At 35.1% G+C, this 26,572-nt stretch overlaps 1 long non-coding RNA gene across 1 annotated transcript; it reads right to left on the bottom strand.

Moving 5' to 3' along the window:
- Nucleotides 1–21,770: 21,770 nt before the first annotated feature.
- On the bottom strand, nucleotides 21,771–23,500 carry LOC127073905 (uncharacterized). Its single transcript, XR_007785892.1, has 2 exons — nucleotides 22,916–23,500; nucleotides 21,771–22,118 (listed from the first exon to the last, which is right to left on the bottom strand). It is a non-coding gene; the product is annotated as an uncharacterized LOC127073905 (long non-coding RNA).
- Between the last annotated feature and the right edge of the window lie 3,072 nt (nucleotides 23,501–26,572).

Below are 26,572 nucleotides of genomic sequence, written 5' to 3'. Positions count from 1 at the left end.
GATTCAAACCGTATTTCTTAATATTAATTCGAATATATAAATTTAAACAGTGAAACAAAGATAACATCAATATTAATTCATAAATAGATTGTATATAACACCATGATCAATAAACATACATAATGTTAAGGCGAACTACATCCAATCCCAACAAGAAATGGATTTAGCTACTCATGGTAGCTTGGTACAAATAGGAAGAATGAACATGAATGTGCATCAAATGTGATTTCTTGACAATTGATGTGTATCCAGCTTTTGATCTTCAAGAATCACCCTTTCCTTTTGTTTACTGTGTTTCTTATTCCAAAAATGATATATGCCCCAATTTTCTCACTTTGAAAGGTATTTATAGTGGTCTGAAAAGTGGACTCACGCTCAGCCCAACCCCGTTGCGCTCGGTGCAGCTTAATAGACAAGAAACTTAAACCACCACAACCTGTGTTGAGCCCAAGAAACGGAATTCAGCACCCTTGCGCTGCCAATCCACGCTCAACATGGAACTTTCTGTTTTTTTTCGCCCTTGGTGTTGGAAGATGCGCTCGGAAGCGGGAACAAGCATGGGAAGTTTTTCTTCAAAGATGATTGACGAGCATTTCTTCTATCATTTGATGACCAAAACTCTTGTACATGCATGCATACCTACAGATTGAGTTGAATTAGATTACTTTAAGAAAAATCTATTCGATAACCTATTAAAGCTATTCTTTACATCAAAGTTGGAGTTTTGATACATGAATCTTATGAAACAAGCTAATAAGTACCAATTTTCCATGTAAAATCTACTAATATTTGACACTTAACAAGAAGGAAAGGATCCCTCTTGAAGATCCATCATTTTGATTGCCTCTAGGGGCAACGAGGATCCCTCTTAGATATCCAGCGTTTTAACCACCTCAAAAGGCGGTATTCTCCGGTATCCTTTAGGTTGCTTGTAAAGAGAGGGAAAAGACAACAATGTAGATACTTAAGAAATAGTAAAGTGGAAATCCTCATTAAAAACCCTCGTGCCTTACGAGGCAAATAGGGAATATAATGCATACTCATAAAAACAACATATCCTCACAAAACCGATAGAGATATAATTCTTGTCTTATCAAAATTACATTGAAGCAAATAAGTAATGGTAAAACAAATAACAATAAAGTAATAAGCTCACGGGCATTCCCTTTGAGGCTTTTGTCTTATATTTGCTCGCCCTCTTGAGGTGAAGCCTATTCATCTCGACGAGCTTCTTTTGGTGGCTTGACTCCCGAACCAACTTTCCTAGTATTCAGGCCTAGAGTTCGAACCCTTATCAGTCCAAGACTCTTTACATAACATTTCCTAGAGATTTCCTGGTCTCATTGGATGACTCTCACCCGTCTGTCGGAGAGTGGGTATTTCATGCATAAATATAAGGTAGACAATGTGGCACCCAACTGATTAAAAGATGGTCTCCTTTTAATCATGTTATAATAAAATGGGGCATCTATGCCAAAAAAAATGTCGCATTTGTAAAAATTATTTGTCTCAAAATAAGTGTCGCTTTTAGTTTCCAATACAATTTTAATTCTGATCTTCCAATTGTATCCTCTAATTAATACTCTTAATTTACTATTTCTCTCACCTTACATTAATGATAATTAGAATGCACCAATAGCTAATAAGGATAATTTAGTAAAATCGTTATTCTCTCTCTTTTATTTATTATATTAATCTGTGTGAAAGTTTCAAGTATGCCACTTATTTTGGGATGAAGGGAGTAGTTACTTTATTTGAGATATGAATATTAAAATATTTTAAAGCAAGCTTATTGGCAGGAAAATGAACATGACATGCCCTATAATGTCACAAAAAGATAGTGCTACGTTTAGTTACATCAAAAATAGTAGGATAAGAAATTAAAAGGACAAATGTGCAAGAAGGAAATGAACTATGGTGGCTCAGGGAAGATTTCCTTGAAGGGCCACTAGAAATAGTGGAAAACAATATAATCCACTTGAGTCAAGAAAGCCTTCAAGTAGAGTACACTTAGAAACATGAGATTCAATATAAAACTTATCAATAATAAATTTAAACACAACTTGATTATCTCTAGAAAGCTTTGAGATTGAAAGCAAATTTCTTGTTATGCAAGGAATATAAAGAATGTCATTAAGAGTAAGACAGATGGCAAAACATGATTTTGAAAACACGCAAGAGGAACCTACCCACTTAATGGATAGGGATTGAACATTTGCAACACAAATACAACTTTGACCTGCATAAGATTTCTTGTTGTGTAAGAAAGATGATTGAGTAGTAGAGTGATGAGAAGCACCCGAATTAGCAAATCAAGCTTGGTTTTCTAGCTCCTTCGGGAGAGAATATTCATGTCTAGTGGCCTTCATAGGTATGGTTTGAGGATCAGAGGTTGAGGCTTATCAGTCAAGGCACCTGGAAAATTTGTCAACTTCGACTGAGCTTGTGTAGGTGTGAAAGACTCACCAAATATATGCCAACATTAAACTACGGTATGGCCATATTTACCACACAATTAGGACATAGGTCTAGTCTCAAATGAGGAACGACCTCTTCCATGAGTCATGCATCCTCTACCTCTAATACTTGTAACACTCTCTCGCACACCACCTATTTGATGATTTTCATGAGCCACATTTGCAATGACAATTGACATAGCCAACTCCTGCAACAAAAATCAAGCTGAGTTTCTTGAACATAGAGAAGAGCTTCAACATCATACAACGTTTGAGGCGCATAAATGTTATACATTTTCATGAAAAACGGGTTATAATCTTCTAGTAAGCCATCAAGGATATAATCTATTTGATCTTGCTCCAACAACAACCAATGAATTTGCAACGGTCATAACACATAACACATACACAATTATAGAGTTATTACCTTTCTTTAAGGATTTAAATTCAACACGAAGTTTTCTAACTCGTGCTTTCGTATGAGCATTAAATTACTTGTGAATCTTGTCTCATACCTCAAAAGCATGTTTGCATGATAGCACATGAAGCAACATATATTTAGAAATTGTAAAGAGAAGCCAGATGAAGACAACCTTATCTTGCACTATTCAAGTCTCATACTCATCCGAAACTTTTCCTTCAACACGACCCTTTTCAGTCTTGAATTTCTCTGGAATATGAAGGTTCACCAATATCTTGTGAACTCTTTGAGCGAGGGTGCTCCCTCCACCTATTGATTCCATAGAAGATAGTTATTGTCCTACAGTTTGATCGATATTTTTGGTCCAAACTGATGTGAGGAAGAAGAATCAGAAGCATTGACTACAAAACCTTGTGACTTATGAACCAAACTTCCAAATGGTGCAACATTAGCAACATGTGAAGGTTCAACCATGGAGATCCAATGAGGAAAAAAGCAGTTACAGTTCTTAGGATTGGTGATAATTGTAACTAAAAGTTAGTTGTAACGAAATTGAAAGTAGTGGAAGAGCGGAAGAGATCGAACTAGGTGAATGATATTAAGGTAAAATTATAAACTTGAACTCAATTGTACTAATGAGTTAACTTCTTACAAAGTTATTTTCGTAGTATATATAGAAGTTGTGATATCTTGACACCCATTTATGACACAAATATATATACCGTATGTACTGTTCACCGTATTTATACCGTGAACAATATTTTTTTAAAATAATTTTTTTATTTTATATATATTATTTTATAACATAAATATAAGATTGTGTCATTAATCAATTTTAGTATTAACTACAAAAATGTTTGTTATTAACCACTTATTTACTTATAGTTCATTAACCAACTTCAATACTTTATTAACCCTTAAAATATATAATATTAACCAAGTTTTTCACATTAAATTATGAAATATAACAATGGGTTTTTATACTACCGTAACCAACTTTATTTTATTTTTATTATTTTTTTAATTTTAAAAACTCATTAACCAAGTTGTGAACTCTATTAACCAATCTTTATATATATATATATATAATATATATATATATATATTATATATATAATATATATAATATATATATATATATATATATATTATTTTTTATCTTATAACATAAATATAAGATTGTGTAATCAATTTTACCATTGCATTAACTACAAAAATGTTTGTTATTAACCACTTATTTATTTATAGTTCATTGACCGACTTCAATACTTTATTAATCATTAAAATATATAATATTAACCAAATTTTTGCATTAAATTATAAAATAGAACAGTTGATTTTTACACTACATTAACCAACTTTATTTTACTATTTAATTTTTTTTTAATTTTGAAAATTCATTAATCAAGTTATGAGCTTTATTAAAGTCTTATACATAACATTAATCAAAATTGGTTTACTAAATAAAACTTATATTTTTAGTGTCAGACACTCAATAACTAAATATTAACTATATTAATCAAGTTATTATATTCAATTAACTAGATTTATTTTTCTAATTTAAATTACTTTTTAACATTAAAATATATATTAACTAAATTACATATTCTATTAACCAAATTTTTACATACCATTAACCAAAATTATTATGGAGAGAGAACTTTCTGAAGAAAAGTCAAAATTGTCACTGTTTAATGTATTTGTGAATAGTGATATACGGTATAGTATTGTCTAAAGTAATGTTAAAGTATCATTTCTCTATTTATAATATCCTATGCATATTGAGCTTATGCACGGTGGTGTATATCATCATCCTCATACAGACACGCAGGTGCAACACTATATACCTCAAACTACTCTTCTAATACATAACATCTAAACTAACATAATTAAATTAAAAATTATTCACCAATGTGATACTCTATAAATAAAGCTTATTCGTTTTTAAATAAAGTAATATAAAAGATTATAACATTTAAATAATTTGATAATATATACATATTCCATATTTTTTTTACTATTTAAAGACGGACAAATGAGATAACGGTAGATTCAAAATCGCGCTTCCAAAACTAAATATTGTAAAACAGGTCGTGGTACGTCGGCTCGGCCCGCACACCCATACAAGATAACGAGTTAGGTTGAAATTTTGTGTCCACTTATCCGTCCTATTTTAAATCCGTCAAAAAAGAGATGAGTTGATTTGTCAATCTAATTATCAAACACTCAAAATATTTATTTTGATTGGTTGAAAATTAACAATTGTCTTGTTAATGGTTATATTTTAAACATTATTTGTGAATATATATATATATAATTTTTTTGAAGAGTATTTTATAAAAAATTATTTTAAAAAATAAATAATTTTTTTAATTAAAATATAAAAATAAATTTATTAATCAATTAAAAAATAAAAAATAAATAAAAAATACACTGACAAATTCGTCGTTCATCAACCATCACTTTAACTAACATACTAGAATTTTAACTTTAATTTCAATTAACAAACTTGTTTATCCCACTTTCTTTTACGACCTTTTAATTTCATTTAGCGAACTTATTTCCCGCTTTTCTTTTACGGGCTTAAGGGGAGCCGAAATGGGGCGACGACCTATTTTGCGACTCCCTTCTATGGCCTAAGAGAAATATTGAATCATACTTTACATCATTGGATTGTTAGGAAAGAAAATATGGGTTAGTAAAACTATAAAGTGAATAATGGATAGACAAGTTGTACATAGAACGATCAAAATGAGTTCTCTTATGTTCATGCTTTACATCCTTTGCTTATTCTTTTCAAATTTCAAATGAAACTGTCATGTGATGTTACATCCTCTACGCGTTGGCTGTTAGCTTCTAAGATTGAAACGATGACACGTAATTCGAAAAAAAAAGTACTAGTACAATGTATTTTTACAAGACATCCTAATCCATTTAAAATTTCATTATGTCTACTTCTTGAATTTAATAATTTGACAAAAGTAAGTTTGTTAATTAATTTTTTTTGTAACACTAAAAAAAACAATTATTATTAATAATAGGATTCTAAACTAAATATAAGGCATACGATACTCAGCCAAAAGCTGCAATCCTGCGTACTTTTTGCAGGTTGCAATAACAATTCAGCCATTGGGAAGAAGTCACAATTCTGACCGCTCACGCCAAACCAGCCTAAAACACATGAACCTGAAATACAGTCCAGGAAATTCAAAATAAGAATAGCTTGTACTCTCTTATTTGTTTTGAAAACTAATTTTTGTGTATTTTTTATTTAAAATAATCATTTTTTAAATTAAAAAACTAAAATAACTTAATTTTCAAAATAATTACCGAAATAACCACCTTTAATAAAGCATGCGTCAGTTGGACTAACACATCTATTTTCTAGTTGAACACATGCGTCAATGATATGGGCACATGCAATGAAAATTGTATTCATTGGTGCCACATGCAATGAAAATTGTATTCATTGGTGCCACATGCAATGGCGCATGCATAGTGTTTCTATGTGTGCGTCAATACATGTGGCTACTGCTCTACCACTTATTTATAAATACACCATCACCCTCCCAAAAAATTTCAGACAAATTCATACCTTCTCCTTCCATTTTTCTTTAATCTCCTTCAATTTTCTTTAAAATGTCTGAATATTCATACTTGTTATATTCACAAGAGAAACGTCGACTTAATCTTTTCAGCAGTGCGACCTCCGATGAAGATCCAACTTTGGAATGTAGATACGTTCGAACATCTTAACAGAACTTTGAACCGTTGGTTAGATTGACACTTTGCAGATGATGAAAGGATCAGAAGAATTCAATGGTTTGATACGACGTTCAATCAAAATGGAGAAGTTCGTTTCTGGGTCAATATTAAAACTGACAGAGACGTTCACAGGATGATGTGTACTTCTCACAAAATTGTTTTGATGGTTGTAATCGCATAGTTATGTTGTTTATGTGATGTTATTTTATTTATTGTAGTTTCTTGTGTTGTTGTTTAATTATTGTATTTGTTATGTTTATCATATGAAATGAGTGTTGTTTTTAATATAAAGCAAAAGAGTTACAATTAAAATTATCTTGTTGTGCTTGTTCCAACACTGAGACAGTTAGTACGATTATGCCCGGGCTGACGACATGAACTACATAATCTAACCATTTTGTTTTCCGTATCCATTTCGTTTCGAATACGGGTGCTGTTTGGGCGACCCTTTTTCTTTCATCCCATTATTTCATCGTGTCAGAGAATGTCCCCTTGATATGTAGACCAATAATCCTCTTTTGCTACCACTGAAAAGCTAATTTTGTAAACATTGCAAAGATTTATGACTTTGTAAACGTCGGATAATAAGTTGGAAGGATCTCGTCGAACCTTCGACTTTCTTCTTGCATCCTTGCTGAAGATATTCTTTTGTTCCTTTACTTGAACACATTCTTCACATATTTCTTATGGAATACAGATTTCTGGTTGGCCTGAAACCATGTTCTTCCTCTTCAGATTACTAATGTCATTAAAATTCAAGTGACCAAGTCTGTAATTTCATAACCATTCATCTATGCTAGCTGCAGGCGCCAGACACTTGTGTTCCAACACATCAAGTTTTATTCTAATACATAAGAGCCTTCAAGATTAACCTATTTCTCGAGTCGATCACTTTCATCATTCTATCTTCGATTGATACTTTGTAATTCCTTTCGATCATCTGACTTATACTTAGAAGATTACTCTTCATGCCAAGTATGTACAACATATTGGAAATTACTGATTATTTATCATCCTTTCTCCTGATCAGAACATCACCAATACCTTCAGCAGATAGGATATTGTCATTTGCAAATTTCACATTGTTTTTCAACGAGGGACTGATGTTGATAAACCAATCTTTTCTTCCAGTCATGTGTGACAAACAACCTGAGTCGAGATACTATTTATCTTTGAATCTTTCTTCTTCTTTTGTTGTAATCATTAACATCACTTAGTCTTCTACAAGCTTTGCATCACTTTCCTAATCATTCTCGCCTCCTCGACATTGACTTGTATAATGGCCATACTTTTGACAATTGTAGCACTACATATGACTTTTATTAGGTTTTCTTCCATCGCCTCTCCCTCTACCCGCACCACCACCTTTGTGATTGCCTTGCTTAGAGGATTATCTTTGATTTGATGAACTACCCTCTTGATGGTTTCCCCTACCAGTCAAATTGTTGTAACTTCCTCTACCCTTGTTGTCATTCCATATTCCTTTGTCTTTCTTTTCTTTAGTCCACCGAGCTTGCAAAGCCACATCAGTCTTCGACTTGGTTGCAGTTATTTTAGCCATTCTTTGTTCGTGAGATTCAAGCGCCCCTTAAAGCTCTTATTTTGTCATACTGGAAAAATTCTTCGATTATTCTGTGGATATTACAACATGATCAAACTTTGGATGTAATTACCTCCAAATATTTTACAGTATAAATTTTGATGTCAACACTTCCCCACACATTTTGGTTTGACTCACCAGTCTTGTTACCCTAGTGAAGAAATCAGTCACGTTTCATTGTCATCCATCTGAAGTAATTCATACATTCTTTTGTGAGTTTGTAAACTCAACTCTTTCACTTTGTCAACACCTCCAAATGATTTTCCAGTATGTCATGTGCTTCCTTTGCAGAATCTACATCACCAACTTTCTCAAAGTTGTCTGGATCAACGCATTGATGGATTAAAAAAAGAGCCTTGTAATATTTCTTCTTCAATTCTTTGTGTGCAACCTTCTGTTCACCCGTAGAATTCTCTCCAATTGGTGTTACTCCATTCTTCACAAGATCCTAAAGATCTTGATAACAAAAAACAACCTTCATCTGCTTACACCAATTTTCATAATTCTTACCATTAAAGATGGGAAGATTCGATGGAAAGTTCCCGTTCGAATGATTCATCGTGATTCAATGTGTCCCAAAGATCTCAAAACCAGTGCTCTAGATACTAGATGTTGGGAATGAAGGAGAATAGCCATCCAAGGCGCAGCGGAATTTAAAAATTTCTCCATTTAGTGATCCTTACGAATGGGCATGATCAGTGATAGAATCGTTACCTCTTGTGGCGATTCAAACCTTTGGTGCAGATCTCTGATAATGATCAAAACCTTTGATACAGATCCACGGGGCGATCACGAACGTTGAACGATGACAACGTCTCTACTCAGTCCACACGAACGGATTCCTTCAATCGCAGTGCTAGCTGTTATGAATGAAGGCTTTGAGTGAGAGAAAGAGGGAAACAAAATTCCAAGTCTCTACTTGAATTTCTGTCTGAGTGGAATGGAGTGACAATGCTTCTACCCAAGGGGTTCTATTTATAGAACCACTTGTGTGGGCTTCAAGCCAAAAAGCCCACTTAAGTGAATTTTGGCCCATATCTCATAATATGCCAAAATCACTTAAGTATTTGGTACCTTACCATATTTCGTCTCCCACTTAAGTGCACCGTACCTTACGGTGTTCCTTAATTATTCTATCTCTCATCAATCCGTCCTTTGTGTGTGACCCTATAGGTTTTCGCGATGTTGGCAATTATATTAAATCACGCATTTAACATAATAACAGTGAGCGGTATCTAGCAACACATCATTGCTACCCAAGTCACGAAAATGTCATGTGATCTGACAAAACCTCCTGTGATAATAATTATGTGTATAATTACCCCTTTGCCCTTATGTCTATATTGAACACAAGGTATAGATCGTGTCACCCTTGTCCAGTTCAATATTGGGCCCATAGACATTTATCCTGTTACGCAGGATTGGCAAATTCCATCTAGGACACTCATGTCCCTCAGCATGCTTCGTGGAGTACCCATCAACTGTCTTTATGGTTGTCCAGTTACGGATAACGTTGGATCAGCAATAAAGCACTCGACTCTACATCTAGGATCCATAGTGGTTTCAGGTCGAAGAGTGGTATACACTATTATCACCATGAGAATAACTTATGACACTTTGCATAACTTTCTATATAGTATTCTCATAGCGGGTCAATCCGGTATAAATATTACTCCTAATATTCATACCTATGTTTAAGACTTGATAACTCTTTATCCATGATCCATGAGATGTGATCATCAATCTACAAACATAATAGTCTTAATGCTTTAATGTTATCCCACTTCACATTAAAGCTCGACTACGGATACTTTAAGAATAGTGTCCTTATGTTTAATGTGTTCTCATGATTAAGTCACACTTAATACATTAAACAGACTATCTATTCCAGGGACTTTATTAATCAACCATAATAAAGAAAATGCCTTTTATTATTAATAAATAATTCGATACAAGTACCAAAAGTATTGGCCTCTAGGGCTTACACCAACAATCTCCCACTAGCACTAGAGCCAATCAGGCATACCCCGTATACCCATTGATCTAGTATGGCCATCATGCTTCTGCTGCGCAAGAGGCTTTGTCAGTGGGTCGGCTATATTGTCTAGTGTAGGTACTTTACATATTTTCACATCTCCTCTATCTATTATCTCTCGAATGAGATGATAACGCCTAAGTATGTGTTTGGATCGTTGGTGAGATCTAGGCTCCTTAGCTTGTGCGATAACACCATTGTTATCATAATAGAGACCAATGGGATCCACAATGCTAGGGACTATGCCAAGTTTATTGATCCAAACAGCTTCCTTTGCTGCACTTAAGGCAGCAATATACTCAGCCTCAGTTGTAGAATCAGCAACTGCATCTTGCGTTGAACTTTTCAAGCTCACAGTGCCACCATTTAAGCAAAACACATAACCAGATTGGAATCATTCATATTAAAGCGTCTCAGCACTTTGTCTATGTGCTCTGACTTAGGCCAAGCATTTCATGATCTATCTCTATAGATTCTGATAGGCTGCTTCACCCAGGTCCTTCATAGAAAAGCATTTCCCCAACCAAGATTTTAATTGTTGCAGGGTAGGGATATCGATTCCAATGAGTAATATGTCATCTACATATAATACCAGGAATACGATCATGCTCCCACTAACCTTCTTGTAGACACAAGTCTCATCTTCGTTCTTGATGAATCCATACAGTTTTACTATTTCATCAAAACGAAGATTCCATAAGTAGGTCACAGGCTCATCTTGATCCATGAGTAATACATCACCTTGATCAGATATCCATATATCTCAGGTAGGTGACGTATCCTGCCTGACCTACGCTGGTCTTGTTCTACTTTAGCAGGTTGCTCTTACACAACTACTTGTGTTTCCTGCTCTAATTCCTCCATAGGTGTATCGATACTTTGTGATTCTTGAATTTCTTCAAGTTCTACTTTCCTCCCACTGATTCCTTTGGAAATAAAATCCCTTTCTAGGAAAACTCAAGTTCGAGCGACAAACACTTTGCCCTCAGAAGGATTGTAGAAATAATATCCTCTTGTTTCTTTAGGATACCCCACAAATAAGCATTTGTCAGATTTGGGCTCAAGCTTAGTTGAAATTTGTCGTTTCACATAAACTTCGCAACCCCAAATCTTCATGTAAGACATATGTGGTCTCTTACCACTCCATATCTCATATGGTGTCTTTTCAACCTTTTGGATGGAACACGGTTAAGTGTGTAAGCTAATGTCAATGGTGTATGTCCTCAAAAGGAGTTTGGAAGATTGGTGTGACTCATCATGGATCGGACCATGTCCAACAGGGTTCGATTTCTTCTCTCAGGTACACCCTTCCATTGGGATGTTCCAGGAGGAGTAAGTTGGGATAGGATCCCACACTCTTTCAGATGGTCATCAAACTCTAGGATTAAATACTCATCACTTCGATCTGATCGAAGAGTTTTAATATTCTTACCTAGTTGTATTAATGTTATTAATAGGCATTTCAAGATCAAGGACATATAGTCCATTGTTTATTTGTGCAGTAGCATAGAATATATCATTCAAATAAATTGAGCAACAATTGTTCTTTATTATAAATGAAAAATCAAACTTGTCCAAACAAGCAATGGAAATAATATTCCTGCTAATTGCAGGTACATAATAACAGTTCTCTAACTGAATTATTAAACCACTAGGTAAAGTCAATACAAAAGTTCCTACGGCTAAAGCAGCAACCTTTGCTCCATAGCCAATTCGTAGGTCGACTTCACCTTTTGCCAAATCTCTACTTCTTTTCAGCCCCTGCACATTTGTATAAATGTGAGAACCGCATCCAGTATCTAATACCCATGATGCAGAAATAGATAAATTAATAACAAAAATACCTGAAGTTGAAGTCTCTACTCCATTCTTCTTATCTTCCAGGTACTTTGGGCAGTTCCTCTTCCAGTGTCCGGTCTTACCGCAATGGAAGCAGGTGCCTTCTTTTGCTATACCTCCACTAGGCTTCAAAACAGCAGTGGGTCTGGGATTGGAAACTTCCTTGCCCTTCCCCTTATCACTCTGCTTAGTGGGCCTTTTGTTCTGTCTCTTTCCATTTCTGATCATCAGAATGGACTTCCCTTTTGACTTCAGATTCTGCTCGGCAGTTCTTAACATGGCGAGCAGTTCAGGAAGAGATTTGTCCATATCAATCATATTGAAATTTAGGACAAATTGACTGAAACTATCTGGCAACGATTGCAAGATCAAATCAGTTGCAAGTTCCTTTTCGAGGGGAAAACCCAATCTCTCAAGGTTTTCCACATACCCAATCATCTTGAGTACATGGGGACCTACAGGGGCTCCCTCAGCTAACTTGCTTTGAAAAAGGGCTTTTGAAACTTCAAACCTCTCATGCCTTGCTTGCTCTTGATAGAGCAACTTCAGGTGTTCGATCATATCGAACGCTGACATGTTCTCATGTTGCTTTTGCAATTCTGAGTTCATGGTAGCCAGCATGAGACACGCAGTTTCATTGGCATCATCGACATGCTTCTTATAAGCATCTCTTTCTGCCTTAGGTGCAGAACTAGGAGGTTCCTCTTCAGGAACAGGTGTCTCCAAGACATACAGCTTTTTATCATGTTTGAGGACAATCCTCAGGTTTCGGTGCCAATCCAGAAAATTTGTCCCAGACAATTTTTCCTTATCAAGGATTGATCGCAGGATGTTGTTAGAGGTGTTTGCTGTCATGGTAATCTACATAAGGATTAATGAAAATATAAGTATCATTGACATATTTAATTAGGCCTTTAATTAAACATGCTCCCACTATTTTACTCAAAACAAATGACCCTCATCATCTGATTCGGAAAATCCCGTTGGAAGATTTTCTAGTGGGTCGAGATCCATATTTCACTTCGTTCTAAGTCCGCGTAGGCGGATTACACAAAACTAGGTTATTTAGGTAGGAACTCCTTCCAATTGTATCTCATACAACTCTCGAAAATTTCAGTTGGGTGAATAACTCCTTATTCCAATCCATCATATGGATTATTCCCAACTCTTGCTTCTAAACATATATATAATCTTATTATAATTTGTTTAGTTAAGTTTGACCCATTGTTTTAACAATTGGATATTACAATTATCCCATCGCACCTTACTAATATATAGATCATGCACCTCGCGTAGGCGAAACCTACATTATCCATTACTAGTCTTGATGAGTGTTAAAACTTGGAAAGCATAAACTTAATATTTAATTTTGAGGGAATTGCAATTTTCTGATCTCACCGGCTTGTTTATCATATAAACCGTCTCTCACATGCATCAACATACATTCACATGCATCAACATACATACAAACAAAATGAAACAGTTATGGCCCCTAGCGCAATTGTTCTCCCAAGCCAATGAGAGAACCTAAGCTAACCTACAAAGATCTAAGCTTCTCCAAGCAAGATCTTCAAGGTTGTCCTCCTTTGGCACTGACTTCTTTGCTTTCTTCATATCATTACATTACATGAAAGAAACTCGTTTTACATACGAGGGAGTGAGATGAGAAAAGAAGTTACATTTTGGAGATTAAGAGAGAGGCACGACACGCAGGTCGTATTTTAAAACCCAAAATCAAACAAAGGAAAACTAAGGCCATAACCGATCACCACAAGGCAATAATAAACACTTTATTATTATTATAATTAATTCCTTTAATTAATTAAAATCAAATTAAATTTCGACGACCGATCACACTACGCAGAGTTAGCCGGGGGTCCGCTGCCCCTTGCGGGGTCGAAGGGCAGCGCCCCTGCTCGAAAATTTAATGAACAATTCATTTAAAATTGACGTCGTTTTTCGTATCAACACTTGATACTTCAAAGCACTTTTCTAGCCGAACGGGTGAATTTTTCCTTGCGTTAACCGGTTAACCATATGCGTTAACCGGTTAACACTGTTTGAAAACCTTTTGAAAATTCTTTTCTGCCTTGCGTTAACCGGTTAACCATATGCGTTAACCGGTTAACACTGTTTGAAAAAGTTTTGGAAAACTGTTTTCCGCCTTGCGTTAACCGGTTAACCAAATGCGTTAACCGGTTAACACTGTTTGAAAATTTCAAAAATTTTAATTCGCATTCCGTTAACCGGTTAACCGTATGCGTTAACCGGTTAACACTGTTCCAAAATTAAAAAAAAAAATCGTATTGCGTTAACCGGTTAACCATACGCATTAACCGGTTAACACTGTTCGGAAAAGTGTTTAGAACACACAACTCTTGTGTAATCAAACCCCAATCGCATAACTCTCTGACAACACAACCCTTGTGCCGTCACTAACCCTGATGCACCAATTTCAGACCGTCAAAAACGTCTTGATTGTTAATTCAGTATGATTGATCAACACGTCATTGCTTCACCATACTAATGTCGGATCAAGAAGCAAACGACCATTGATCGCTCAAAGGAAAACAATCATCGAGGTTTTTGAATGAACGAAACAAGAACACTATATCATATATAATGCATTTTGCATCAGGATTACATATATCACATATATGTAACTTGATCGATCTCAATTTAACCTTTGATTCATTCTGTCTTTAATCATATTATTACAGAACAAAAACAGTTATCAGATTCATGGTTTCGTAAGTGGCTCTGATACCACTGAAGGAGAATAGCCATCCAAGGCGCAGCGGAATTTAAAAATTTCTCCATTTAGTGATCCTTACGAATGGGCATGATCAGTGATAGAATCGTTACCTCTTGTGGCGATTCAAACCTTTGGTGCAGATCTCTGATAATGATCAAAACCTTTGATACAGATCCACGGGGCGATCACGAACGTTGAACGATGACAACGTCTCTACTCAGTCCACACGAACGGATTCCTTCAATCGCAGTGCTAGCTGTTATGAATGAAGGCTTTGAGTGAGAGAAAGAGGGAAACAAAATTCCAAGTCTCTACTTGAATTTCTGTCTGAGTGGAATGGAGTGACAATGCTTCTACCCAAGGGGTTCTATTTATAGAACCACTTGTGTGGGCTTCAAGCCAAAAAGCCCACTTAAGTGCATTTTGGCCCATATCTCATAATATGCCAAAATCACTTAAGTATTTGGTACCTTACCATATTTCGTCTCCCACTTAAGTGCACCGTACCTTACGGTGTTCCTTAATTATTCTATCTCTCATCAATTCGTCCTTTGTGTGTGACCCTATAGGTTTTCGCGACGTTGGCAATTATATTAAATCACGCATTTAACATAATAAACAGTGAGCGGTATCTAGCAACACATCATTGCTACCCAAGTCACGAAAATGTCATGTGATCTGACAAAACCTCTTGTGATAATAATTATGTGTATAATTACCCCTTTGCCCTTATGTCTATATTGAACACAAGGTATAGACCGTGTCACCCTTGTCCAGTTCAATATTGGGCCCATAGACATTTATCCTGTTACGCAGGATTGGCAAATTCCATCTAGGACACTCATGTCCCTCAGCATGCTTCGTGGAGTACCCATCAACTGTCTTTATGGTTGTCCAGTTACGGATAACGTTGGATCAGCAATAAAGCACTCGACTCTACATCTAGGATCCATAGTGGTTTCAGGTCGAAGAGTGGTATACACTATTATCACCATGAGAATAACTTATGACACTTTGCATAACTTTCTATATAGTATTCTCATAGCGGGTCAATCCGGTATAAATATTACTCCTAATATTCATACCTATGTTTAAGACTTGATAACTCTTTATCCATGATCCATGAGATGTGATCATCAATCTACAAACATAATAGTCTTAATGCTTTAATGTTATCCCACTTCACATTAAAGCTCGACTACGGATACTTTAAGAATAGTGTCCTTATGTTTAATGTGTTCTCATGATTAAGTCACACTTAATACATTAAACAGACTATCTATTCCAGGGACTTTATTAATCAACCATAATAAAGAAAATGCCTTTTATTATTAATAAATAATTCGATACAAGTACCAAAAGTATTGGCCTCTAGGGCTTACACCAACAGGGAAAACTCCACTCTTAAAGTTAACCGAATCAATCTTGATGAACAAGAATCAATTTTTCTGATTGATCATGCCTCTTTTTCTTCACCCTTTACTCAGGTGAAACAACCACACCTTAGTTGTAAGATGATTCTACACTACACAGAGAATTGAAAGAAGAAAAACAATATAATTGAAAGTAAGAGAAAAGAGAAATTCTGGAAGAAAAAAATGAATGTATAATTGTGCAAGCTGCACTCAAGGTGTTTGCTATAATATGTGTTAATCACAACTATGATTTCAGAAACTACACAATGCAACTACAAAATTGAATGAATCATTACAATTGAAATAAAGCTCCTCTCTATTTATAGATGAGATTACTTGAACTTCAAGTAATCATATAAATAACTAACTCAACTAAAACTAAGCTAAGTAAGACTATTTCGACTTTGTCGACTCCTTCAGCAACTACATGCTTTGACACATGCTTCAACAATCTATATTTGACTTTCTGTCATATACCGCAAATACAGACTCTGTTCGACCCAAACTAAAACACCTTTCGACGCCCTTTGAATACAAGCACACTATTTCTACTTTGACATACAAATTACATATTTAATAAAGCACACCCTTTAGTTCAAGTACCACTGTGAAATGCTACGATCCATACTATTTATTTTAATACGCATCCAATTCCAAGAACATAGTGTCACCTCTTCATCCATTTTTTCTAAACCAAATTTCTTATTACTGAAATACTTATGATTTCTTGTTTTCCATATAGTCTAAACACATGTAAACCACACCATGATGACATGTTTTGAGAATGCTCTTATTCCATTCAAGAACTAGATATAAATGATGAAGTGGTTGAATAAAGATCACTGTAATAGATTAATATTTTGGTACATTCTAATTCACAATTAAGTGAATGATAAAAAAAAAATAGTTTCAGAGTGGAATGGATTGAATATCTGAAATGATGTAAGCTCATCTTTATATAGTATGGGCGACTAGAACCTCTTGCATGTGATTCAACGTCTTGTACGAGTTTCCATTCGATTATATCCAACAGTGATAGATGCGATGGAGGGTGTGATCGTGTGTCCTCCTTGGCAGAGGAACCACCTATTTCATGCGCCTTCTTCAACTCTCCTTCTTGGACCTTCTTTGTGAACCTTATAGATGGCCCATAAAAGTTTTCCCAAACCCTTGTTCATATGTCGTAGAATGAGGGATTTCTTGTGTTCATCTTCGATCTGGCCACAAGTAGAAGGAAATAGAAGAGCCTTAATGAGACATTGATGTCATTAAGAAAACATGTATTAAATGTCTCCCTCACGATTAGAAACACTTCACAAGCACATATCAACATGTGTCCATATGTTTGAAGGTAATGTTTTCTTCTAGTACTAGGGCATTTGAGTGTTCTTGAATAGTTCACAATAAGATCTCGATCGTTGGTGGTGTCGTTCATGCTTCCCAGTGTTTTGGAGTTACCATGTTCCTCTTTTTCGCCATTTTGAATCTTTAAGAGCTCTTCTTTAGTGTCTACAACCTCTTTGTCTTCGCTAATCTCCTGCCACCAGCCATTATTTTTGACGCACCTGGACCACCTCTTCTTGCGAAGCATACAACGTGTTAATCACTAAGTTCATCTTTCTCAAGGTAATGCATGAACTTGGACCTTTCTTTCATTTTAATAATTGCTTACTTTAGTAGGGTTTCTAAAGAGGGGAGTTGTGTGTTTTTAATCTTTTATGTTTCATACCTTGGAGAATATTCTCACCATATATAAAATTTGGTGGAAGCACAAAGTTTGTATTTATATCAACCACATGCTTCTACTTACGGTTATTTCTTTTGTGTAAGAAACCTCTTTTGACATGGACAAATCTCAATTTAGAATCCGTAAGGCGACAAGAGATAACTCTACCATGTGAGTTGATGACACTCTGTCATTGCATCGTGCACGTGATAGAGAAGCAAAACCAGCATCGCGCGTGTGATGTTACTTTTTCTGGACTTTTACAAGGGTTATGAATTTTAGACGTGAATGAAGGGTTTACAGCACTAGAAGGCATATTTGAAGCCATTGGATGCCAATTCTTCTAGGTATTTCTCATGCAATCTTCTTATTTGTATTTGGTATTAAATTTGCATTATGAATAGATAATTATCTTTAGGTTAGGTTGTGTTTTATGAACCTATTTTAATATTGTTGGGACACGTGTTTGATTTTCTATTGCATGAATAATTTGAGTTAAAATTATATTCAATTGCACCTTATTCTTAATGCTTTTTATGTGAGATACTCTTTTAATATGAATTTGGGCATATAGGGAATACTAACCATTAGTCTATATGTTGGACCTAAGGCAATTGTTGTGCTTAGGCCGGTTGAATTGCCATATGAGTCCTCAAGTAGTGGCTTAGGAATTAACATTCTATTACATTGCCTAATCGTGCTTATGCTGGTGGACTAGGTGTCACACCCCGATTTTATCGGGGTAGTAAATAGGGGGGACTTCCGTTACGCTTTCATAACCAGAGGTTGTAATGCATAAATTCAAAACTCAGGGATCTCTACTGGATGAGAGTTTCATAAACCTTAATCATAAATATCATTTCTCTGTAAAGATTCCTAACCCTAAATTCCTAAGATTTATTTTCATTCATGGCTCGATTTCATGAGCCTATGCCTATTCAGTATACGTTTGTCCGGGGACGTGGGTCTTAGTCTAAGTCTTTGGTCCTTAAAAACCTCATGTTTTGCTTCATTAGTCTATAGCATTTCACGTAGTTGTTTCTTTATCCATGGCTTGGTTCACACATTGATAATGCTCCCGTCATTTGATTACCTCAAAGGATAGTTTGTCTTCAACGTGTTCATTTTGAAACCCTTGATTTATATCAGCTTGTTTTATTTGGTTTATGTTAAAGCGTGAAATTTGGTCCAAAGCTTGGTACTACCCTCACATGGCCGATGGTTTGGTTACAATCTTCTCATTATCTATTCATGAATCGTTGGATTAATAGTCATATTCACATGTTTGGCCATAAATGCTACATTTCAAAATTCGTTTACGTTGGGCCCATACAACATCGATTGAATCTTTGTTTCTCCCAAAACAAGCATTAAGTGTCATAATTCATAATAACTACTGAAGGTAAATCAAAATTTGTTTTTCATAGACCAAATACACGTGAGTTCCCTCTTTGCACCAAAGATAGGACATGAATCACGATTAAAAATAATTGTACATTGATTTTCATAAGAATCATCACTAAAAAATACATCACTAATTACTTTCTTTTAGAACCAAGTTTGTAAACAGGGTGGAAATCATGAGGAGTTCATCTGGATTAGAGAGAGAGCCTCTAAGCTGGGACCACAACCTACGTACTGGTGTACGACCCACTATCTCATCACCTTCACCTTCGCATCCAACCATCACACGCCTAACCTGCGAAAGGAAGTATCAGCCAAAGTTAGATAGGAACTTTAAGGATGGCGTAAAAAGAATACTCAGAATTAGAGGCCCAAGATCGCCCATGAGCTCCAAGTCACTGTTAATTTACCATGGCGAAGGTGTCTTAATAAGCGATATATCTCAGTAAAAAAAGGGAACTAATTAACGTCAAGAATTGATGATAGGACCGCAAGGTTCAGGACAAATTTCAGACTACGATACAAACAAAATATGCCTCTCGCGTAGTTGGTCCCCACGAGATCAGGAGAAAGATCGACGAACCGAAAATCCTGGAAAGATACGGACAGCTATTGTTCACACGATTCCTACGATCATTCGTTGGATTTACCTTCATTCTTCACATGTGCGAACGAAGGGATCCTCCACCTATAAAAGAGCACGCAACCAATCATTAGGATATACCGTTATTCTGCCAAAAATCCCCAAGAACCCTTTCATTAAAGCTCAAGATTTTTAAAGTTTAAGCTAGAGTTTCATACCGAAACTCTAACCTAAACGAGCTCAGACTCAAAACACAGCATTAAAAAAATAGAAGAAGGGGAGAGAATCGAGAATCAAAAGAAAGAATCTTATCTCAAAAAGTAGAGGAGAAGACGTCGTCGGCGATTCGCCTCCCAAACAAGTATACCATTCTTCTTTTTCTTTTGCTTGAAAAGCTTTACCTCGTCTTACTCACCTTGATGCATTATTTTGTAAAAACCAACTTAAATCGCGCTGAAACACTGTCTTTGTAGCTTCGAATCCGTCTCGTTCACTTTTCGAACTTCCTCTCTAACCGCCTTGACTTCGTCTCGTTGGCTTGAATACTTTGTTCTTTTGTTTGATTTTGTTTTCGTGTAAGTGGGGTTCCGATCTGGTTGTTTGAGGAGCTTTTAGAGCAAAGTAAGGCCGGATTCGTAATCACGGGCCTGAAATAGTCGTCTCTCTCAAAATAAAATCCTAACATCTCTCTTCCACATGCACAACAAACCAATTAAATAATATTAATCGGAGAATTATTAGAAATGATTAAGATAGTTAATGTTTTATTAATATTTGTGAGGCTTTAGAAAATAATAGGGAAATAAAAGAGTTCCGCATTTTTTATTCCATAATAATATTAAAATTAAGGGGGGAAAAGTGATGGCGTGTCTTCGATTTAATTTGAAACATATTATTATATAGATTCAAATTTTTTGGACTATCTCTCCCACCTAAACTTTCTTTTTTGAATGAGATAAAATTTTACATAACTCTTCATATATTTAATTTATAGGGGGCAAAACTTTTATGAAAATGAAATTTATGTAAGTATTCATATATTTAATTTTTAGAAATAACCTTATAAATATTAAAAAATAGTAATCAAACATTTAAAAAAAATACTATACTACTAGTACTTAACATTAAGATTTCTTTATTTTTTAGAAACTTAAGAATACATCTCTTATCAAAAACAAATTTTCAAATGATAATAATTTTTTTTTATGTTATTGATTTATAAATATCAAAAAATTTATGATTTTGAGACAAAATAAATATGAATTTAAATAAAGTGGTGTTGCTTCATGTCATACCCCAAAATTTATCCATTTTTTATTTTTGGTTTGATTTATTGTTGTTTTTGCTCTTATTAACCATCTGCATACTCATGCGAAGTTCATTGCATATCATCCATTTGCATTTACATATTCAAAAACAAGTTTCATGGATTCAAAAAAATTAGGGTTTGTCCAGGAATCAAGCCTTAAGGGCTTTAGTGGTGCATTTAAGTGGGAGAGCCTATCTTATAATTCAAGACATAAAACCCTAATTTGCTTACTTTTTGGCATTTGTGGATCATGTGTGTTGCATTTTGGTTTTAGGGTTTGATCAAGGCTTGCAGGGATTATGGTGATCATCTATGGAGCTTTGCAGTGGATTCATTGACCAATACATTTAGTCCTTCAGTCCATTCATCGAGGTTCATGCATTTCAAGTTTGCTTTAAACAAGATTAACTCAGAAGTCACACAATTTGGAGGAGAATTCATATGGGAATTAAATCATACATATACCATTCAATCCGTCTTTCATTCATAAGGCCATACAAATTCATTACAAAGTCATCAATATTTACATCCAATTACAAGCCATTACACTACACAAAATCCAAGACTTTACAAAAAAAATCATATTTTTAACCTAGGTTGACTGTTTGGTCAAACAGTTGACCAAAGTCAACTACATTCCCAAACCATAACTCCCCCATTTTATTCTTCCACAATTGGTGTTCCATGTTTTGACCTCACACTCTCATCAAAAATCCATATCAAGCCAATTCCCTCTTTGATTTTTGCCTTACTTCAAGTAGGTTTATGAACTTGGCTTCATGATGTTTAAAGCTTCCCTACCAAAACAACCTGCATAAGTCAAATACAATCAAATTTGAGTTAGTTCCATTCATTCATACATACATGGACCAACATACACATATCCATGCCTAGCTACCATGTCATCCACTGTTACATTCTATGCATAGATATGCAACATAGTTATGTTCATGGCAGCTAGTGATCTTCATTGTTTTCAAGGTATCACAAATATTAGTATAACATCTAACACCATTCAAAATCCATCCAATCCAATTCATATAACTAAACATTGACAATTCAAATCCCTCACACATTTTGACCTCTTACTAACATCATTTAGCACCAATTGATTCAAATAGCATAACAAATCCTAATTAACACTAACTGAATTTGGAATACTTAACTAACTTCATTAACAGAATTACAGAACTAACCCTAACTTAATTCTTAACTAACTAATTCTAACCGCAAATTAACAGAGTTTCACCTGGTAACTGATTTGCACAGATGAAATCTAACTGAGCCTAACAAAATTAACGAACTCAAACTCTATAAAACCACAATTCCATCATAATTTCAGGGGGGACCAATCATTAGCACAAAAATACACAATCATTTCTCATATCTTCATCTCCCTCATTAACTATCTCTCTCACTAAAACTTTCACCCTCACCATTACTATTAGAGCTTCAACCTCTGAAGCTCTAAGAAGTTGAGCTAAAACCTCAATTCATACATTATGCAATTCTCTCACACACATGCATAGAAGCAACAAGAACAGGCAGGAACTCATTGAATTTCCTACAGGATAGATCGTAGAGAAAATCGAAGGCTGAGTGATTACTTGTATTGAAGATTCCTCTGGTATTTTTTGTCATTAGCCTTCATCGTATTCGAAATCCAACCTTCACTGAGGAATTCCTCCTCCTCGTAGGTAAGAGCTCATGCTTCCTCTTCCATTTTCGCCTGAATTCGATTATCATAATGTAGTAGGATGCGTGAGGAAGCAAAGCCCTAACACATTAGGCTTTGATTCCTCTGATTCTGCGTTTAATTTCAAAAAGGAGTGGTTTAGGGTTCATCTTGAAATTGGATAGGATTGAATGATTAATAGAGAATTAGGGAGGTTTAAGGTCAGATTATTGAGGAGGATAGTCAGACGAAGAGACTGATATGTTGTTTGGGGGGTTTGAACCTCTGCCGCCACCGGAGCAACTTCTGATGCGGTGGAGTTTAATTAACTTAGGTGAGGTTTTCTTTTTTTGAAAACATGGAATGAGAGGCTAAGGAACACTGATCTCTCCCCCTCTTGTCAAGCTTATGTTGGGCTCAATGCCCTTAGCCGAAGTAGAAGTTGCTATGTGCACACCCCCTAGGCCATGATTTAAATGCACCTTTGGCCCAAGCAATTGCGTACTCCACCCTACGCCTTCAGTAATTCCCCCCCCCTCTGAACCATGTTGATTTTCTTTGGGCCTGTCCAAGCCCAAGCAGGTTTCTCTTCATATACACCTTCTTATGCGTTGCACCTCCCTAGTTTTCCATCTTGTTTTTTTTTTTATCTTTTCCATCTTTTTATTATTTTTTTCTAATTGTTTAATCCATTTTAATTTAATTTCGAGATGTTTGTTAATGCAATTTTTTATATGAAAATTACTTAGAAATAACATATGTTTTTAGGTTTTATTTGCTTATTTTAATTTAATCATGGTTTAATGAAAATAATCAAATTAGTGAATTGTTAGAGATTAATCAGGATTAACCTTCTAATTTCATTTTGATTATTAGATGCATTGTTAGAATTTTAATCTAATCTTTAGGATTAACTTTATAGTTAGCTCCTAATCAATGTATATGCCATGTTCCCTTAGATTCTAGGCTATTTTGGTTTCCCTTAGAATTTAAGTTTAGCAATCTTTGTGCCTGATTTACATTTTAAATTTTTTACCCTGTTTGATTAAGTTGATCAAAGTCTTCTTTGATCAACTAAATTCTTTGACATGTGTTTATTCCCTCAGTCTAGTTAAGTGATCAGAAGCCTTTTGATCACTTGATAAGACTAGTCCCTTATACTAGAACTGCATTGGATCTTTCAAGACCAACAACTCAAGACTTTCACATTCAAGTCAATATAAGTCAGACAAAACATAACACTGGACTACTATGCAAAGCACAACAAAGGTTCATCTTCAACACTTGTCAATTATGATGAGGATCATACGCCATGAGTCTTAAGTAGTAGAGAAGGAATGAGATGGAGATCGTACGCCATGAGTCTTAAGTAGTATAGAAGGAATGAGATGGAGAATTTTTATCCTCATTCTGAACATCTTTGGATATGAGACGAATGACTCGGTTGCTCAGAGTATTCACCTCTACTCATAGACTTTAGTGCAATTCGAATCAAATAATTTTCAAGTCTTCTTCAAAATCTCAACATTACAAGAATCTTCATCAACAATACACTTTCTCTTTGGACCAGATACAATACTCTTTGGACTTCCATATCTTCTTAGGGTTAAGTACCTCATGGTCAAATACTCATTTCTGAATCAAGAACTTTTTCTTTCTTGTTTTCCTTGTCAGACCTCGTGCTTAGACAAATTCATTCTTCATGCGTTGTTTACCTTGTCAGACCTTGTGCCTAGATAAACGCTTTATTCATGCATGTTTGTCTTGTCAGACCTAGAGCATAGACAAACCATTTTTCTTTCTTGTTTGTCTTGTCAGACCTTGTGCTTAGGCAAATTCATTATTTATGCATTATTTACCTTGTTAGACCTTGTGCTTAGGTAAACATTATCTTTATGCATGTTCGTCTTGTCGGACTTTGTGCTTAGACAAAGTCTTTTCTTTCTTGGTTGCCTTGTCAAAGCTCGTGCTTAGGAAAATTCATTATTTATGCATTATTTACCTTGTCATGCCTTGTGCTTAGGTAAACGCTCTCTTTATGCATGTTCGTCTTGTCATACTTGTGCTTAGACAAACTCTCTTCTTTCTTGGTTGCCTTGTCAGACCTCGTGCTTAGGCAAACCTCTTTCTCATGCATTGTTTGCCTTGTCAGACCTAGTGCTTAGGCAAACTCCTTTCTCATGCATTATTTGCCTTGTCAGACCTCGTGCTTAGGTAAACACTTTCCTTTTCTCTTTGGTCATACCATTTATTGGTTAATGTCACACTCTTTGATTCAGACATGCTTACCTTATGGATCCAACAACATAATCATTGGTCCGAAACAATACTTTTCACTTCACAACTCTTTGTAATGCAAGCTCTTTTCTCTGTTAATGCAATTCAATCAACTATTTCTTTTTTCTTTTATCACTTAAAACTTTTTCAACACTTTCCTTTTCTTTTCATAAAAGAACTTTTATAATTCATTCCTTAACCGTCAGACTAAAAGTTTGATGTATTCGAACTATGATCAATTCAGCTAATGTCTACATATTTCTAGGATACGTTTATAAATATTCCATAAAATCAACCAATGAATCTGTATTTTCTACCACGAACTACAAAGTTCTGATTTTCTCATTGCACTATGAGGATACGTAGGCACAAGGGTTCAAATTCTTGACGAACACACTAATTATTAAACTTTGTTTTTTCTTCATTGCAAGTAATCTTTAGATAGTAACACTCATCCGAGTAAAGAACAATTAAAATGATTCTCGTTGAATACAACGGATGTGAAGGATGTTAATATCTTTCTCTTACATAACCAACTTCCTTACTCATTTCTCTTTCTCTAAAATTTATCAATATTTTCTCTTTTTCTTTTAAATAAATAAAATTTGATAGCGACTTTGTTGTATCTTCGAGCATACGATACGCTTAAATATTTTTTGTGGCACGTTACTTCGACATATCAGACTTAACATTTTTCTTGTTTTGCATACCATGTGTTTTTTTCCTCTTTGTACCTCCTCTCAATGAGATACTTTTTATTTGTCCCTTATATCAGGACTATTAGACACGGCACAAGAAGCTGGTATGTTTGCGGTTTATCAAACAATTTGCAGCGACGTGTTGCAAATGTGGGATTTCAAGGCAACCAAACACATCCCATATGTGTACGAAGTGCTTATGCTCAAAGTTGATAATTACATAAGACTAACTGAAGTGTCGTGCGATTGTGCATTGCTTTGAGTGCGAAAGTTACTTGCGGCCCCTGAGAACTTGGGTCAAACTACAATTAGAAACAGAGCTGCTGGCATGGCATTTTGCTTGAAAAGGCTGCAGAAAAATATTTGGAAAGGACACAATATTTTCTATTAGAACTCATTTGGGGTATCTTTCAAAGCCCGGGGCTATGGGTTATGACATGTCTAGGTCTAACAACAACAAACTTTGTAACACTTACACCTCTATTAAAGGTGTATGTATCTTGTGTTTGACACGTGTAAGTGTCCAACAACGATACGACATTAATTATGTGATTATGTATTAGGGTCAGTTGTGTCCAATATCTAGAGATCGAAGAGAGGATAACATGGAAGAA

This window comes from Lathyrus oleraceus, chromosome 4 (genome assembly GCF_024323335.1).
Source record: "Lathyrus oleraceus cultivar Zhongwan6 chromosome 4, CAAS_Psat_ZW6_1.0, whole genome shotgun sequence".
NCBI classification, from domain to species: Eukaryota; Viridiplantae; Streptophyta; class Magnoliopsida; order Fabales; family Fabaceae; genus Lathyrus; species Lathyrus oleraceus.
The sequence above is the reverse complement of the archived record's forward strand: the minus strand, read 5'-3'. Positions and strand labels throughout refer to the sequence as shown.